Raw genomic sequence first — 19,691 nt, forward strand, 5'->3', positions numbered from 1 at the left:
TAGCTCCGCTGACCTTTGTTTCCAAAAGAGCAAAACAAGAAGGGTTAAACTGTTTAATCAAATCCTTAACATGGATACGGGTCGCCTTACTTGCCGCTCCTCTAACATTCCAAACAAACAAATCCATCACAAGAGGAACGCAAAACACATGCCCAAACAATCTAGACCAGATATTTATTAGGGGCTCTTGCGAGCCTAGCAGAGGTACCAGCAGCCCCCCTTTTATCTATGAACCCAAAAGAGGTTTGGCTAGTCTTGTGACTAGCCTTTAGTTTCTTCATGTTCATCTTATTGACTTTCATGGTTTTCCCATTTCTAGCCTCAATACTGAGTTTATAAAAACTAACCTCTTTATTTGACTCTGAACCTTGAAGAATTTGAACCTGAGGACAGATCTGGGCCTCATCTTTGGACTCAAACAAATGGTTGTCAGTCTCTACATTCTTCTCTAAAGGATCATCAGGTTCTAAATCTGGCATATCCAACTCTGAAAGATCAACAGTAGGACCTGGGTCTTGCTCACCATCCACCGGAAGAACCCCAAAGCGAGATCTAGAACAAACCTTCAAGAGGATGTCAGTAGCCCCACTTACCTTAGGGATGGAAATCTCCTTCTTCCCATAATCATTCTGGATCCGGAACTGCTCATTACTAATGTCAGTAGGGAGATTTTGGGCCACCGGAGCTCAAGTCCTTCGTCTCCTAGATCGCTTAGCCACCATCCAAGGACCAAAATTCCTCACATCTTCATGGATGTCCTCCTCCCTAGCCTTAACAGTTTCCCATAACTCCATAGTCACCATCTTTCTTTTAGGCCATCCCTCATAAGTATGACCAAACATCCCGCATTTATAACAGATATTATGAATCCCTTCATACTCAATGTAATAGACTGTATGATGAAGACAGAATTTAGACAAAAGAGGTTTTTCTAGGTCGATATCAATACATACTCTAGCAAATTTGCATCTTTCGGCTCCAATAGTTGTTTTATCCACATGGTGGACTTTCCCAACAAGTCCGACAATTTTCTTTAGAAATATTTCATTGTAATATTCAATTGGTAGACCCGGAAATCTAACCCAAGTCAAAATCCTATTGACTGAGCAGTCCATAGGATTAAAGTTAAGAACCCAAGGTCTTAACGCAAGAACATGATTGGAAATAATGTAGGGACCCCCATTAATGACTACTTCGTAATCTTCAACTTGTGTAAACTGAATTACATAGTAATCATTCTCCAAATCAGTGATACTGATTTTCCCTTTCTTGGCCCACTGAGCTCGGATTCTCTGAGCAAAATAACTAAATCCAATTTTTTTTCCCTAGGACTGTTACAATTAAGGACAATTTCCATTTAGATCGAATGGCTCGTTTGTCAGCCGAGGACAAACGAATAACAGGGCACAAGGGATCCTCATGTTCCCCGTCTTCCACATCTGAGTCAGATAAAAACTCCTCCCAGTCTTCCTCTTCCATCCCTTCTATCAGGGAATTATCCTCCTCCACGATGCCTAACAGTGTATCTTTCCAATTCATTTTCTTATTCCCCGGAGAAGTACCTCCTTGAACCTCATTCATCATTATTCCCTTACTCCTTATATCTATTGATGAGTTCAATTCTTCCACAGGGGTCATCACGGACGCCTTCTGCCCGTTATGTGAAATCAAAACCGCCTGACCGGAAAACCCGACCCCATCTGAATCCAGAATCCAGAATCGCTGCCAGAGAAAATGGCAGGCGTGGCTCTAGGCAGAACAGCCACATCTGTCGCCATCAAACAAAAGCCCACCGCCAGATCCACCTTAACCGGTGCCCTCTCCGGCCTCACACCAATAGATTCTGCCATCATAATATTCCCTCCGCCGAAAACCGCTGCAGAATAGCACTACCCAACACTCCTCTCACCTCCTAACAGATCTGAAACCATCGCCCCTATCGAAGAGACCCGCGCCTCCTCTGTCAGACGGGATGCCTGCATCGGCGCCACCATACCCGGACCGCCGCCCGACCTCGACCTCTCCCTCCGATCACCAACGATCTGTCACTCCACCATCGTCCCCAGCACCCCCTCGCCTCACGCGGCGATCTCGTTTTCATCGCAGCGTTCTTCGACTTTGTCTCTCGAATATCGCAGGGTTCTCCAATATCGCGTTTTTCTTAATCGTATATCTTCATCTTATTATAATATCTTTTCATTATTTACCCTTCATTCACATCAGCAAAATTTAACATTCTTATAGTTTATCTTCATGTTATTATAATATCTTTTCATTAGTTTACCCTTCATTCACGTCAGCAAAATAAATAGAGGTATGAAAAATTTCTTGATTTGCTTTTGTTTTGCAACTAAAATAATCATAGACATATATTTCGCAATAAATGTAACCACACATTTTTTTTTCATTAATTAATTACATATTTTTTCCTCAATGTAAAATTCTTAAAGTCCAACGCACAGATAATGCGGTACAAGTATAATAAATTTCCCCTCATAAGTCACATAGTCCTTCAAAACTAAAAACTAAATTTAGATGAAAATAATTCCTCTCCTTGTAAACATTTGTAAGTTCTTGACCGAAGTTACTATTTTCTAATAGAAAATCACTGTCTGGAGTTAACCTTTAAATTCAGACAACATACACTAATTGATCCATATGAATTAATACGGGGATCCTAAATCCTAATCTTCCATTCATTCACTAATTCATCCAATTCCACTCCTCTCGCTTCCTTCACCACACAAATTCATCACAAATTAACTGCCTCCTGTTGGGCGATTTCCGCAAGTGCACGGTATACGCTTGTAGTAATAAAAGATATCGAACCCACATGGAACGCTTTTTAACTAAAACTTATTTAATTTGGTTTTATTCACGTCTTTAGATTTAACTAAAGAAAATCGTTTAATTAATTGTATTGGTTCGGATTAATTAGGATTAGATGAGAATATTATATTGAACTTAGAGAACAATTCTGTCTTGAGATTTTGATTACAAGACAGACGCTTTCGTATTTGGAATAAATCAAAGGTATAAAACTTATTTTCATTAAACAAATAAAGCAACTATAACTTTGGTAAGATTATGAACATGGAATAATACAAGAATTTATGCAATTAGATGGCTTTGAACCGTAGAAATCTCTCTGGATCGGAGCAGATTTCTACCTTAATCAAATCAGTATTTTATATCCGATAAGCCGCCATCACGATCATATCATCCATAAAAACCAATTCTTTCAAGTGTTCAACAAAGTTTCTTTGTGAATATGATTGTATAAAACGTTTTAATAAAAACACAAATTTATCATTTTGAAAATCATTTTGTCAGAACAATATCAAAATAACAACTGGAAGAATATATTGAATAGAATAAATGTATTATTAGTGAATTGTTAATCTTCACAAGTTAACAGAGAGGAAGAAACATGGATAGCATTTTGACGAAATCTTTGAGATCCGGGTTGTCAATATTTCCTTCAAACTCCATAGGTTTGTCAGACCCTTTTGCACTTCAGCCGTTAGTTCTTCTCGCTGAATCTTCGGAATAGAGACCGCTAGGTCCACTACCAGAATGAAAACTTTTCTCTGATCAACCTTTGAAACTAAACTAATACTACTGTGTTTATAACTAATCTAATAACAACTTGTGTACATTAAGTTTGTTTGTACAGAAATGAAATCTAATTTTCTAACTCTTTCTGAATCAGAGTTTCTTCAACATAATAACAACTCTCTAATCACTAGTGGAAAAATGGCCATTTGCATCGGCTATTTAGAGCCATTTGCATCGGCCATTGGCCGATGCAAAAGCCCTCGATGCAAATGTGTTGCATCACATTTGCATCGGCCGTTGGCCGATGCAAATGGTTGTAGCATTTGCGTCGGCCCTCTAAAAGGGCCGATGCAAATGCATCTTATTTGCATCGGCCTTTTAAAAGGGCCAATGCAAATGATGTAGCATTTGCATCACATTTTTTAAAGGGTGATGCAAATGCAGTCTCATTTGCATCGGCCCTTTTAAACGGCCGATGCAAATGTCATTTATAAAAAATATAAAAATAATAATTTGGATTGAATGGAGCTCTATAATATAGCAAATAGCTTTGATTCATATATATAACAAATATGAGCAATCATTCCAAATATACGATCTGCAACTGAAATATGGCAATGTTGTTAGATCTCAAAATATGAGCAATCATTCTAAATATACCTGCATTCCACATTATTTCTTTAGTCACTGAGCAGATTTTAAATAAAAAAACTGATACAATGTCATAATCCAGAACATTATATTACTTTCAAGTGCCATCTCGCCATGATCTAGGGACTCTGTTGACCTCTCTAATTCCTTGTTGCTCTTGCTCCCTTAGTGCTATAATGTAGTCGTATGTGCTAATTCCCTGTCAAAATAACCATATTAAATGCATCAGCTAAATATCAATCAACTAACAAAAATTGAGAAAAAAAAAGGTTGCTGCCAATCTAGAAAGAAAAAAAGATTCAAAAGAAGATGGCACATAAATGGAACCATAATAAAGTTGTATCCCAATTTAACAGTTTGCCTAATAAAAAACTCTTGTATTACCTTTTTTAATGAGAAGGATGTGAAAGAAGAAAATATCAAAAAACATTATTTGAAATTTTCTTCTTTGACACACTGAGAATCTCATAAAACTGATTGAGAATTAATTAACATTAAAATTTATAAAATCTACTATAAATATCATAAAAGGAGCCAATTCTCCAGTGATAGAACGAAATTGCATAATGAAGCAATTTTGATCAATTAAATAATTAATTTATGTATACAGAATGAGATAATGAGTACAATGATATCAAGCTTTCCGAATTGAGATGTGATATGAACTATAAAGTTAATTGTTCAAAATCAACTATGGACTATGAACTATGTATAAATCCAATTCAAATTTCTCTTTAAATCCACTAATCAAACAGGATATAGGCATGAACTTTAAATGCAAAAATTAAGTGAAATTAGATTAATCATACCAATATATCAAGCTTTCCGAACTGAGATTTGATGAAATCAGCAAGAGCAGCGACACTATCAGAATCAGCGACATCAAGTTGATGAAAACCGAGATAATCGGAGAGACCAGAATCATTGAGCTTAAAGGCCTCTCTTCTCATCTCTGGCAGTTAAAATCACGAAACTCCGAATCCGGTCCGAGCCCCTTGTTTGCTCCTGTGACCACAGCATATCTGGAACATAATGAAATTCTCACAAATCACAAGTAAGAAACAGGCATAAAAGATATGGAAGATTAATTTAATTTCCATATGAGTGAAGAAGAATTACCTCTTGTTATGTTCGAAGATGAAAATGAAACAAGCCCATAAGTACGTACTTGAGCTTGCAACCTCTGGCAAGCAATTTCCTACTGCAGATGCCGAGGAAATTCTCTTCGGGGACATGTTCTCCGCTGAAACTACCATTAGAAATACCATTGATAACATTTCCGACTGCCCCTGCGTTTAATCCTTCCTCCGCAGGAATCACTGCTGCTATATTCCATACCTCCTTCAATGATCTGGCCTTTAACGTTGCTGCTTCGCGTAATGCTGCAAATTAAATCTTTAATTAAATCCCAAACTCATACCACCAAATTAATTTCAATCCATAAGATTCAAAATTTTACTCTGTAATTGAATAGTGAAATCAAAAGTAATAGTTAGGTAGCAGCAGCCATATACAAACAAATCGAAAAGAAAAAGATAACCTTAAATGAAAGAGATAAGTAGAAGAGAAGTGTGCGGTGATAACAGTCCTCCTTGCGTCTTCTTGAAGGACGATGAGATCGTAAGGAACCTACAATATATTCTCTCTTTTTTTCTTTCCTTGAAGTTTCCGTCATTGAGTCAACTGAAAATGGATTTTGGACAGAAGCATGAACAGTATAGCCTCTGTGTAAAAGGGTGTGAACAAGAGAGGTGCCTAAAACACCAGAAGCATCCATTACACAAACTATTGTTGAAGTTTGGAGAAGTTGATAGGTATTAAACATGACTGCTCAAGTTGGATTAATTGAAACTCAAACTGAAATGTGCACTTACCATTCTAGCTCTTTTTAAGAAGCCTAGCAATGGTAGATACTCCTTGGCATGTGGAAGATAAAAATAAGTAACTAAGGATAATAACGCAACAACAAAATCCACAAATGAATAGCTAAAATTGAAAAGAAAATGCCAATCGCTGTAATGAAAAGGAAAATGCATACATGCTTATCGTCAAATCCTTGCGGATAAATCACATAAAAGTCAATGCACAAGAAGAGAGAAAGCTGCTAATTATACCTAGCAATGTTCCAAAGAGAAAAAAAAATAGCATGTGAATCATCATGACTTTGGCTGAGACATGATTTTTCTCTATCTATTATGCCTCCAGCTATGTCAAACTCAAACCAGACCAAAATCCTATAACCACCAATTAGCCAACATTTTTGGCTGAACACCAATTGTTCAGATTCAGTAGTCTAATTCATATAATTTTCAAAACCTTAAACCAGATCAGCATATCTGGTTCAATTTCAAGTGCCTAAAAGAGATCTATGTTCAATCAGATACTTGAAATGAGATCAAGTTCTTTCAAACCATGTTAATCAGAAGAATATTTTGAATAGGAATTGTATAAAGAGGACAAGGCGAATATCAGATTTACTTTAATATTTTCATTTAGGCAATCAATCAAATGAAAAAGGGAAAAGAAAACCAAAAGAAAATGTCAACTATTATACGAATCTCAAATGCATAGACATAGCATAACCAAACATAACTTACAGAGACATGCTACATCATCTAAATCAGAATAAGCTTTGCTTAAGCAAACACGTCCGGACATATCAAAAACATCCAATTGCAAGCAGTTGAAAATGGCATTCTTTTTCCCCATATTCTCTATTGTTCGAGATTACAACTGCTACTGAAATTATTACTGACCTGAACAAGGTCTTGGGGAGAAGCATCATTAGCAATGGCATCTAAGAGCAATCAAAATACCAACCCTGAACACTGTTGATTGAAGGATTGATAGCATCTTCCCTAAACCCAGCCAAACCACATGAGATTGTAAATCCTACAAATAATCAGAATTTCAATTGCTGATCGAAAAGTTTAAAATAATATTGTTTCAAAAAAAAATTAATATAAGAGGAAGAAGAAGAGCAACGATGATGATGATATAAATGGCATTGGTATGTTGAGGAGGTGAGTAGCGAGAGGAAGAGTCTAATATTAGAGATTTTTGAAGTTCGTCGTCCATGGTGTTGTATCTGAGAGAGAGTTCAGATAGAATGATTTAGGGTTTCTGAAATCCAAATGAGGAAGTCATGCCTGAAGATGTCCGTAAGAACATCGAACGAAATATTGCCCCTCTTAATGATGGGAAAAACCATACGCAAGGAGTAGAAGACTGTATAGCTCTGGAAGCCATGGGGAGAGAGGAAGTTCCAGATACAAATCGCAGATTCACCAGAGATAAGTCACAAGGAAAGGTAAATGACTAGTGAACAACAAAATTAAGCAGCAGATCGTTGATGAATAATGGCTGAAGGAAGATATAATCTCAAGGATTAGGGTTTGGATTAGAGAAAGAGATAAGGTTGGTGTTTAAAGAGAGAGATGAAGAGTGAGACCAAGAAAGATAACATCGAGCATGCCTCTGTTTTTATTTTTTCTAGTGCAATTGCATCAGCCCGTTTAAAAGGGCGACGCAAATAATGCAACTATTTGCATCGGTCGTATTAAAGGACCGATGCAAATAATTCATTTAGTATTTGCATCGGTCCTTTTAAAAGGACCGATGCAAATAATACAGTTATTTGCATCGGTCCTGTTAAAGGGCCGATGCAAATACTAAATGTCATAACATTTGCATCGGTCCTAAATAAAGGGCCGATGCAAATGGACTTTTTGCATCGGTCCCAAATAAATGGCCGATGCAAATGGACTTTTTGCATCGCATTTTGTAAAGGCCGATGCAAATGGCCATTTTTCTACTAGTGAATTTCTCTAACTTTTTCCAACTTAACCAACATTGATTTCTGAAATGAATCACTTATTTGTAGTTGGTGAAGGGTTGTAATTGAAGGTTCGTGTCCTCTGGTGAAGGGTCGCTTTTATCCAAACGAACAGACGCGTTTTTTAGATTTAAACATGTGAAAGCTGTGCAGAATTCTTCGCTGTCTCAATTCAAATTCTGAAAATCTCCGTCGCGACAGGGGGCACAGAGGAAGGCTGAAAATTTCGATTTCTCGATGACTGGCATCAGCGTGTCGCGACTGAGATTCTGAAAATCTCAGTCGCGATAGGGGTATTCTTCCCCGTCTCTCGGCTGCTTCTTGTCTCCTTGAGTCGGTCTTCTGATTAATACGTATTTTTGGCACGTAACATAGGGTTTTCCCTCGTTTTAGCTCCATTTTAGCTCCTATTTGGTTTTAACCAAATAATTAAGTACCTTGCATCAAAGAAGTATATAAAGACGTAAAAGTACTCTAAATGAATATAATTATCACGCTTTCAATGTAAATTTAACGTATTTATATATAATATTTTAGGTATATTTTGGGCTTAACACCTCCAATTACCTATTGTGGAAGACGCAGGTTCTGCCTATTTTGAAAGGTCAGAAGTTGGGACATCATGTTGATGCAACTTCTGCATCGTCGTCCAAGAAATTACAAACCAGAGCAGACAATCCGGCGTTCGAAGTTTGGGAGCAGAAGGACCACCATGTCCTCATACAAATGACATCTAACCTTACAAAAACTTATCTAATGACACATGTGATAACTCACCAAATGACACATAAGATTTCTTATTTATTTTTATTTGTTTACTACAAATACATGTATATATTTGTTTTATTTATTTAATAAATTAATATGAAGTTAATTGAACCAAACACATCATACCCTTTGTCACATCCGACCCAAAACGGCATCGGGTATGAATGAAAAATAGGATAACGAACGTCTATTGGTCTGAAACATGAATCTATTTTCTAATAGATAAAAATTTAATTCGACTACGTAAAGTTTTATTATTTCACTAGTACAGAAATGGCCTATGGCCACGGCTTATTTGCCACGGTTTTGTTAAGCACCGTGGCAAATAATGTTATTTGCCACGATTCTGTTAGAAACCGTGGTAAATAATGTTATTTGCCACGGTCCTACAAGGAACCGTGACAAATAACACCTTATTTGCCACGGTTCATACATGGACCGTGACAAATAACACTTTATTTGCCACGGTTCCTACAGGGACCATGGTAAATAAAGTATTATCTGCCACGGTTTCATACAACCATGGCACAAAGTACCTTATTTTCCACGGTTCTTAACAGAACCATGACAAATAATATTAATTCAATAATAGATCAATATTAAATATAATGAAATATTTATTTATCTAATCTAATTAATTTATTTAATTAACGTATTTAATAATTTATGAATTTTATAACTTAAATTATATATAGCATAGATAATTTTCAAAATTTAGTTTAACTATATATAAACAAAATTTCTTCTCGAGGATGGGGTTGGGGTCCGTCTTCCTAGACTGATCCCGGATTAGGTGTTCTTGTTTGTTCTTTTCCTTTTCTTTCCTACCAAAAAAAATATATAAACAAAATTATATTTAATAGTTTTAATTTATTATTATATATAACTTTTATAATAATTCATATTTTCATACTTTTTTAATTAATAACATGAATATTTTTAGTAAAACTAAAATATTATATATGTATATTTTTAGTCCTTAAGACTCACTAGTACTGAAATGACTTTTGATCAAATGGCTCTGACTTAATCTAAATAAATTCATCTCAAACTTAATTTAACCCTAGACCTAAACTAGCCCCATCTTCTCTCTTTGCACTCCACTAACACAGATGGGAAATCAGAAACGAATGGCCAGACGACTTGACTCTTTTGCAGCCACCGATGATGATGGCAGCTCCGCCCTGTTCTCGTGTTCTACGTTTTGCCACTCTTTCGTTCTTCCGTCCGTATTCATCGTGGCTCTACCTCTGTCTTCTCTGTTATGCAGTTCATCGAGGCTGGTCCGCGTTCATCATAGCTCCCTCGTTCGTCTCTTCCGTTCGTCGTTATCCAGAAACTATGGATGTCGTCTTGCTCTTGCTTGGGTTCATCAATAAAGGAGATGATGCTGCTCATATCCCTGGTGATCACCTTAGAGGTGTAAATCCATAAGACATTGAAGAACAGGTGAAAGTGATCCTAAGCTGAACAGCGATTTGAGATCTGGCTGGTAAACTGTTTGGTTGCCGAGAAAATTGTAGAGATTTGATTTTTTTTCATTTAATTTATTTCCATTTTATAGCATCTGAAAATGGTAATTATCCCAAATCAAAGCTGCGCTTTATTGAATACTAAATTCTGCTTCCTTAGCTTAATTACATTATATGTAATTGATTTAAATCTTGAAAAGGTTTGAGCTCTGGAATGATAAGATTCGAAGATGGGAAGAAAAGGAAATTGGTTTTCTAGTGTAAGGAAAGCTCTCAGCCCTGATTCAAATTAGAAGAAAGCTCCGGTATTTTAACTTTCAGTTTTCGGGAATTTATTTTTCCCATACCATACAAATTTAGTGGTATATTTCATACTGCCTTAACAGAAGATCCAACATGAACCTATTTATCCTTAATTTTTTGGTTTCGTGTTTGCATCCCCTAAAGTATGAAAAGGGAGAATAGATTTAGAATTCATATCTAGTGGAGCTTAGGAGGCGCAATATAGAATCAAATTAGACATGGTGGTTTTTGTTTTTCATGTGTTCTCATTTGTTACTTTTTCCCCTTCCAGGTTTCAATTAGACATGGTGTGATGAATGGGGAATTGGAGTTCAAATTTTGTGGTTTGTCTGATGCTAATCCAAGCTCTTTGATAAGGTTAATGTTGAGGTAAGATTCTTAATATGAAATGTGCATTCAGGGCCTGCTATTGATATGTCTGTTAACTGCATCATCCATTAGTACATGGCAAAATGGGTAACAGCTGCATATCTTATGGGACGAAGGAACTGATTTGGACCATTTTACCAGTCTAAAGCATTTGAGAATCTCAAGTTGTAAGGAGCTCGGGTCATTAGGCTTTACTCTCTCCATTAAAACCTAGAGAGAGTAACATTTTGTGAGATAGCTATTAACTCAATATTTGAGAACAATGACTTAAGTTAAGTTAATATTAACTCAAACTTAGACATGTACTGCTTATTGACTTAAGTTCTTCCCATAGAGAACAATGATATAATCTAACATGGACATTAGAGAGTTGTATCTTGAGGTTAAATTTGTATGAAGTAATAACATTTATTTTCTATTGAACAAATTAAATGTCTGGGTGGTTTGGCAGTAAAGGAGAATACCTTTAAGTTTCAATTGTTGTTCATTAAATTACAAAATCAATGCATTTACGTTTCATTCAAATAGTCTCATTATATTAGATTAAATTACATCAATTTAGATTACAAATAGTGTGTTATTTATGTTCCCAAGTTATATATTCATTAAGTTTTATAGACCCGATGGAGTTTGATCAATCATCATTAGATTAAAATTCTAACCTGAAAAAATCTATACCTTATTTGATTACTTAATTTTTCTACCTTAAGATTTTAATTTAATGGTGAGTGATCAAATTTCATTTGATCAGTTTACCTTTTCCACCTAATATACACATTAGTTAGAAAATACTTAGTAATTATAGTCTGGAAAATCTGGATTTAAATGTACAAAATAGTAAAATTTTACTCCTAATCTTTTTAAGCAAGGTTGATTTTATCCTACTTCATAGGAAATTTGAACGAATTGGTTTAACCGCTATTTGACTGTCATATCAAACCGATAAATTGAAACAATTACCTATAATTGTATTATTTTACTAATAACATAGTAAATATTTAGACTTTTATGGAAGTTACTTGTATGATTATATTTAATGTCTTCATTAATTATGATTCATTTTTTTAGGTAATGGATTGATGGCAAGGAGTTTGAAGTGGAACAGGGGATGATTGAATTCGAAATTTACAAATTAGTTAGCATTATCACCAGGAACATCAATTAGATTTATTATGTTTTCTTGTTTTTTATTGATTGTTTTGTTAGAGCTTATGCCGATAAAGTCAAATTATTCTTTTTTCTTCTTTCAATTTTACTTTGAAATTCTATTGATCTACTTGGTAGCAGATAAGATTGATTTTGCTCATCTTTATACTGTTACTTTTGAATTAGATGTGTGTATCGCAACTTAGATTTGCTTTTTCCACCATGGTATAGTTTCGTAATATTTGAATTCAAATATCATCTATGGTAACTCATCTCTCGTTTACCATTAATTATTATTACAGTAGGAAAAAAATAGAGCAGGTTCAATTTGAACCTGCTGCTGTAAAATTGCTAAAAACAATAACATTAGGGTCGAACAACCGACTCTAATGTTATTGTTTTTAGCCACGGTTGTTACAATAACCGACTCTAATGATCAGAGCATTAGAGTCGGTTGTTACAAACAACCGTAGCTAAAGATCCTTTTAGCCATGGTTATTTGAAACAACCATGGTCAAAACATAAGGCATTAGAGTCGGTTATACATAAAAACTGACTCTAATGCCTTTTTGGCCACGGTCAACCAACCGTGACTAAAGATACCAAGCATTTGCCACGCCCCTTTTTGGTCACGGTCCTACAACCGTGGCTAATAACGGTAAACGACCGTGGCCACAAGCCATTTCTGTACTAGTGTTTGTTTGGCTTGGACTTGATAATTCTATCAAGCTTCCTACGTATCCCGAACGTCTTTTAATCTTTAAATCGGGAATCAAAGCCACGTAGTTCTACCTATTTTACGTAGTTCTATTAATTGGTAGTTCTCTTAACTTATTAACTCGTTTTAATTTATTGACACGTTGAATGACACGCTAATACTTTAATTGTATATTCACTTTGTTATCATCTTTATATATATAAATCATTTTATCAAAACGAATCAAAATAAATAACTGTTTTATCAAACTAGCTCATAAACAAATAAACGTTTTATCAAACCAATTCGTAATCAAAGAAACGTTTTATCAAACCAACTCGTAATCAGATAAACATTTTATCAAACAAACTCGTAATCAAATATATTGCTTTAACAAACCAACTCATAATCAATCAAACGTAAATCAATATAATTCAAATCATCAAGCATTTCCAAAACGTAATATAAAATTTGTGTGTCCATCCTCGAATTCCACCCGTGTAGCTTATCATATCATCAATCATATCAATAATCGAGATATCTCATTCATATCTCGCTTTGCCTAACGTTAGGACTACCAGCCGTGCACTCTGGCCATACCGCCCTTAGGTATGGTCTTACAACTTACAACTCCTACCCCGGGCAATCCTAGATGGACAAAACATTTTATTTATCTTTCAAACTATACAACTCATGAAAATCATCCAAAATAATAACAACCGCAATAACTATCTCAATCCAAAAACAATTCGTATAAGATCATCGAATTCATTTTCTCGACCAAAATTCCAAAATACCACGATAATAAATAATTATTCTTCAAATAATCAAACTCAAATAGTATATGAATTAAACAATAGATTTTAAACAATTAAAATCAAAAGTATATAAAATAACTTAAATAATATATGTATAGTTTAAATCTGAAACTTATACCAAATACGTTTATGAGATTTATTTTTATCTGTCACTATCGGCATCGTTAATTCCGATCGGAGATTCAGTTACACTCTTTATATTATCATAAATCTATTTAAACTAATTTTATATTCAAATTTTTGTACAGATTTTATATTCGATTTTATACCGACTCTACCTGGAAAATATCAATATTAGTCCTTCTATTTTCAAGGTATTTTCATTCGATAAATTAACGTCACTTAATCATTATATAAAATTAAATTTTAAACCGAACGTTTTTATTAGACTATTTATGTTCGTCACTGAAATTGTAATCTGTAACATTAAACTGATATCGTTAATTTCGACTGAAGGTTCCGTTAGACTCGTAACATTACTAGCAATTTATTAATACCGAATTTCACGTTATTAAAGGACTAGTCTAAAATTTATGTTTTTATTAGTAATTCATAGACGCTAAATCATTAATCGTAAATCTATTAAAATTTGATGAAACTATTGAAACTAAACGTACTTAAAATCATACATACAACATTTTAACAATAATTTAGGTATAAAATTTCATTACCGAAATATCGTCGTCGGCCACCGAAAATTAATCGATATGATCCGTTAACAGTCGATCCAAAACATCGTCGTCATTGATCGCTGAAATTTAATCGGTGTGATCCGTGATAGCAAAATAAAACGTTTTTCCCCTAAAACTTTTCATCTTTATATATCTTAGATGAATTTCAATGCTTCTCTTTTTCTTCCTTAAAATTGTATATAATTTCTATTATTATTATGATTATTATTGTTTATTTTATAATTGTTATCATCATATTAACAAAACTATCAATTTAATCATAATCATATTTAGGTAGTAGTTGAATATAAGTTATATGTAGTAACATAATATACCATTATTATATTATTTTCTTTTATTATTAAGGAGTAAATATTTATTAATAACTTAATCATTATATAATATAGTCAATTTTTAACCGTAAGTAAATTTTTAACAAAATTATGAAAATATCAATTAAAGTTCTTTCAATTTATAATTTCTTTTAAAACTTCCCTTAAATTTTAATTTTTCAGACAAAGACATAGAATTAATCACTAAACTATATCCATATTATTCAAATCATTACTCAGCCACCTAAAGAATATAACTGAACTAGAAATTTTTGGATACGGATGTGACACCCTTCTTTCTTACACGTATACATATATAATTTGGTAATTGAATTATTGATTTGATCCTTAAATTTATAAATATATATAAAACTTACCTAAAACTTTTAATTTACACATAAAAACATTAAATTGAACCTAATATTATATTTAAATTCATAATTAGTTAACACTTCAAAAGATATATATATTATAACCTATATCGGGGTACAAAGATTGAAACTTTTGGACACGGACGTGATAATTTCCCCACTTTAAAGAATTTCGTCCTCGAAATTCACTTCTTTTTAAATGCATTGCCCCAAATAGTATTTACGACCATCAAACCACATTACTTCAGCTAGCGTCACGACTTCGTTTTGATGTTTAGCTTCTTGTGACATATTACCGTTTTCCCACCTTAAATTAGCATCTGCCCCACAAATTTGGCTATTAACCCTTCTAACCATGTTTCTGTTATATCCTCTACTTGTATGTAGTTCATTATCTTTCCCAGAATTGTTCAATTTAGGACAATTTATTTTCACATGCCCTTCCTCACCACATCTATAACAGATAATTCTTCTTTTAGATCCAATCAATTTATCTGTTGCACATATATATGACCCATACATCCACATTTATAACATATCATAGTTTTCCTCCTACATATTCCTGAATGAAATTTCCCACATTGAACACATTTTCGAATCCTATTACTTGAGATTTGATTAATAATATCAAAAAAATTGACATTGTTTTTTGCCTCCTTGCAATTGAGATGATCCTTCACCAACCACGTCAATTCTGCGGACATTTCTACCTAAACCATCTTTAAACTTTTTAAATTTGATTTCTTCATTTTCACACGACTGACCACTTCGCTGTCTTGAACTCATATATATAATAAACACGTATTAAGCATATTAATCATTTAAACTTTTATACGTAATATGCATGAATCTTAAGTATGAAACACACATCTCCATATATCAACACTTTACTTTGATAAGCCTGATGAACTAATATAATCCTCGAAATTAACTATCACCGATTATATTGATTTTCCTCAATCACTATACACTTAGGTCCAAGGAATTTAACCTATGCTCTGATACCAAAATGTCACACCCGACCCTAAACGACATCGGGTATGAACGGAAGATAGGATAACAAACGTCTATTAGTCTAAAAGATGAACCGATTTTCCATTAGATAAAATTCATTTGGACTACCTAAAATTTTATTAATTATTTGGTTTGGACTTGATAATTCTACCAAGCTTCCTACGTATCCCTAACGTCTTTTAATCTTTTAAACTGGGAATCAAAGCCACGTAGTTCTACGTATTTATGTATTTATCTTAACTTATTAACTCATTTTAACTTATTGATACGTTGGTTGATTCGCTAATAACTTAATTGTATATTTCACTTTATTATTATATAATTTAATATATATAAATCACTTTATCAAAACGAATCAAATCAAATAACGTTTTATCAAAACGAATCAAATCGAACAAACCGCTTTAACAAACCAACTCATAATCAAATAAATCGTAAAACATTATAATTCAAATCATCAAACATTATCAAATTGTAATACAAAATTTGCGTGTGTGTCCATCCTCGAATTCCACCCGTGTAGCTTATCATATCATCAATCATATCAATAATTGAGATATCTCATTCATATCTCGCCTTGCCTAACGTTAGGACTACCAGCCGTGCACTCTGGCCATACCGCCCTTATGTATGGTCTTACAACTTACAACTCCTACCTCGGGCAATCCTAGATGGACAAAACCATTTTATATATCTTTCAAATATCTCAACATAAAAATTAATATTTGGATTTCGATCCAAATCACATAAATATTAACAACAACTGAATCAGCTTTCTCAGTCCAAAAACAATTCGCATAAAATCATCGAAATCATTTGCTCGATCCAATCACAATCATAATAATCATTCTTCAAATAATTATTCTCCAATCAAAATCGAGAGTATTCAAATATTTTAATAAACAATTAAAACAAAAAATATTCAAATCACTTAAATATGATATAAATAATTTAAACTAAAACCGAATATTTTTTATGAGACTTCGGTCTCCGAAAATCCTAATCAGGGACTAAAGTGAATAAATCAGAAAGTTATTTACATTAGGGATTGAAAGGGATGAAATTTTTTTTTATAACTATTGGTATTAAAAATGACCGTGAGATAAGATTTATCTCGGATTGGTTCGTTTACCCCCAAATCATAGTTATGAACAAAAAAAGATAAAACAATTAAATCAATAATATTAACGGGTAATATTATTAATGTCAGATTTGTACAAGAAAATGGAACAAGTTAATTAGAACAAATAAAAATGGTCAAAACAAGTGATTTAACTCGTAAATCATTGTTTTAGGGTTGATTTAAACCTATTTAGGCATCAAATATATATGGAAAATATATTTGACACCCTATAGATAATAAAAATCAGTATTGAAAAATAAAAGAGAAAAAAGGGATGACAAACAAGATTTTACATTGTAAAAATAAAACCAATAGACAGGATTTGTCCCTCAGAAACCTTTAAGTAGGTTGTAAGATGATTGGAAAATCAGAATGAAACACGGGTTTTGGATTTTCTAAAATGGTATTTTATTCGGAGTATTTTGGCAGAGCTTCGCTAATTTTCTGTGTAATTTTCGTCCCCCTTAACTATGTCTAAGGAGCAGCTATTTATAGAGTTCAATTAGGGTTCAGGGTCAAGTTTGGAATTAACCAAATAAGCAAGGATAAAAAAAAGAATTTTTGACCTTTTTCACAAAGTTCCGCCGCACAACTGTTGTGAACAACTGATAATTTGAATTTTTTTTTAAATTAACGATAAAGGAAGAAAGCAGGCTGCCGCACGTCAGACTGCGTCTGACGCACTGGCGCGTGCTGTGCACACACCAGCAGCCTGCTGGCGCGTGTCACGACCCCCCGAAACACGTTTTTATGGATAAATATTCTTTCTGGCCTCCGATTTTGACGATTCTTGTTGCGTTGGATTCATTTTGACAAGACGGACATTTTAATATCCAACAACCTAAGAATAAAAATTACCCGAATTAAGGTTATTACCCATCTTCATCCCGGGTTTCATCCGAAACTTCATCTGGTCATAACTTATTCGTTAGACCTCCAAATTGAGCCCGGAAAACTGCGTTACGGCACTCTTGGGGGGAACGACCCACTAAGATATCCTAAAACTCATTTTAGCTCTCTTGAAATTTTTGGTTTTGGCTGGGAAAGGGTTGATCTGGACTTCCTAAAGAGGATTTTTCCGTGATCCATTTTCCATCGTATTTTTCCAATCATCTTTGAAGGTTTTCATCATAGGGCTTCGGCTCCAGTGTCTACAGCTGCCCCTACTTTATCATGCATTGTGAATTGTGTGTATTTTGAAAGAAAACTGATTTCAATATAAATGTTTTTAAAAAACGGTGATTTGCCCCTACTTTGAAGAGGCGGAAGCAAAATGTGTGCAATGGAGCAAAGTAGGATAAAGTAAATACTAACCTGGAGTCGAAGTGATTGCGGGCCATGCAATTGTTGGTGTATTGTTTCCCATTCCGAAACTGTTACCAGATTTACTGAGAGAGAGTGTCGTTCCCCATTCCGAAAACGTTACTAGACTCTATGGTAAAATTGTCGTTCCCCATTCCGAGAGTGACATAAATTGCCGATCTATTGTTTTCTATTCCGAAAACGTTACCGGTCTTACTGAGTTGAATGTCTTTCCCCATTCCAAGAATGACATGAATTTTCGATGTATTGTTTTCCATTCCAAAAACGTTACCGGGCTTACTGAGTTGCCGATATATTGTTTTCCATTCTGAAAACGTTACCGGGCTTACTGAGTTGAATGTCGTTCCCCATTCCAAGAATGACATGAATTTTCGATGTATTGTTTTCCATTCCAAAAACGTTATCGGGCTTACTAGGTTGTCGATGTATTGTTTTCCATTCCGAAAACGTTACCGGACTTACTGAGTTGAATGTCGTTCCCCATTCCAAGAATGACATGAATTGCCGATGTATTATTTTCCATTCCGAAAACGTTACCGGGCTTACTGAGTTGAATATCGTTCCCCATTCCGAGAGTGACATGAATTGCCGATGTATTGCTTCTCATTTTGAAAACTTTACCGGACTTACTGAGTTGAATGTAGTTCCCCTTTCCGAGAGTGACATGAATTACCGATATATTGCTTCCCATTCCGAAAACGTTACCGGGCTTACTGAGTTGAATGTAGGTCTCTTTAGTGACCTATAGTTGTGGATCCCTTCAACGATCCCAGATTGTAGGTGTCTTCCACGATCTTTAGTAATCGATCTCTTCAATGATCTCGGGTTGTAGGTCTCTTAAATGACCTGTAGTGATTGATCTCTTCAGCGATCTGAGGTTGTAGGTCTCTTCAACGACCTGTAGTGATTGATCTCTTTAGCGATCTGAGGTTGTAGGTCTCTTCAACGACCTATAGTTGGGGATCCCTTCAACGATCTCGAATTATAGGTCTCTTTAACAACATGTATTTGTGGATCCCTTCATCAATCTCAGTTTGTAGGTCTCTTGAATGACCTGGTATGGTTGATTTCTTCAATGATCTCGGTTTGCAAGTCTCTTGAACGACCTATAGATGCGGATCCCTTCTTCGATCTTAGGTTGTGGGTCTCTTCGATGATCTTTAGTTTGGATCTCTTCAATGATCTCGGTTCACAAGTCTCTTGAATGACCTATAGTTGCGGATCCCTTCATCGATCTCGG

At 34.4% G+C, this 19,691-nt stretch overlaps 2 long non-coding RNA genes across 3 annotated transcripts; one reads left to right on the plus strand and one right to left on the minus strand.

Annotated features, from left to right (window-relative positions):
* Positions 1-4,316: 4,316 nt before the first annotated feature.
* On the minus strand, positions 4,317-5,957 carry LOC136234978 (uncharacterized). Its single transcript, XR_010691590.1, has 4 exons — positions 5,750-5,957; positions 5,329-5,591; positions 5,019-5,231; positions 4,317-4,408 (listed from the first exon to the last, which is right to left on the minus strand). It is a non-coding gene; the product is annotated as an uncharacterized lncRNA (long non-coding RNA).
* Positions 5,958-9,850: 3,893 nt separating this feature from the next.
* LOC136201039 (uncharacterized) lies at positions 9,851-12,295 on the plus strand. 2 transcript variants are annotated; one of them, XR_010673647.1, is made up of 3 exons: positions 9,851-10,589; positions 10,859-10,956; positions 12,025-12,295. It is a non-coding gene; the product is annotated as an uncharacterized lncRNA (long non-coding RNA). The 2 variants fall into 2 exon arrangements; XR_010673648.1 differs by having other exon boundaries at positions 9,851-10,388; positions 10,485-10,956.
* Positions 12,296-19,691: the final 7,396 nt, after the last annotated feature.

This window comes from Euphorbia lathyris, chromosome 7 (assembly GCF_963576675.1).
Source record: "Euphorbia lathyris chromosome 7, ddEupLath1.1, whole genome shotgun sequence".
Taxonomy (NCBI): Eukaryota; Viridiplantae; Streptophyta; class Magnoliopsida; order Malpighiales; family Euphorbiaceae; genus Euphorbia; species Euphorbia lathyris.